Source organism: Frieseomelitta varia, unplaced genomic scaffold, assembly GCF_011392965.1.
Source record: "Frieseomelitta varia isolate USP_RPSP 00005682 unplaced genomic scaffold, Fvar_1.2 scaffold_412, whole genome shotgun sequence".
In the NCBI taxonomy this organism is placed as follows: domain Eukaryota; kingdom Metazoa; phylum Arthropoda; class Insecta; order Hymenoptera; family Apidae; genus Frieseomelitta; species Frieseomelitta varia.
Genome location: NW_025110160.1, coordinates 12812 through 13253, shown reverse-complemented (window position 1 = coordinate 13253; position 442 = coordinate 12812).

The window sequence follows — 442 nt, the reverse complement described above, 5'->3', positions numbered from 1 at the left end:
GTTGCATCGAGCTTTAAGGCCCTGGCTTAACGGAAACCGGGCCAAAAAAAAAAAAAAAAAAAAAAAAAAAAAAAAAGAAGGAATTTTCAACCAAGTGACGGCGATCTCCTCGCCAGAGGGGGGAGAAGAGGAAGGGACGAGTCCCGTGCGTGGAAGGATTTTTAAAACGGTGCAAGAACCGCGACAGAGAAGTCTCTGGTAGCATGGTTGTAACGCTCATTAAGATTCAGGGTTGAGCTGAAAATAGCGCTCGAGATCGCTCCGCGGTGGCAAGGACGGTAGTTCTCCAACGTCAACGTTAAGTTCCTCTCGCAACGAGCCACGTCGTAACTCGAAATGAAAGAAAAAGAAGAAAGAAAGAAAAAAAGAAAAAAAAAAAGAAGAGAAAGAAATCCGCCACTTGGTTTTCTCACGCGCTTCGGTAATTTAGTCGGCGTTTAAA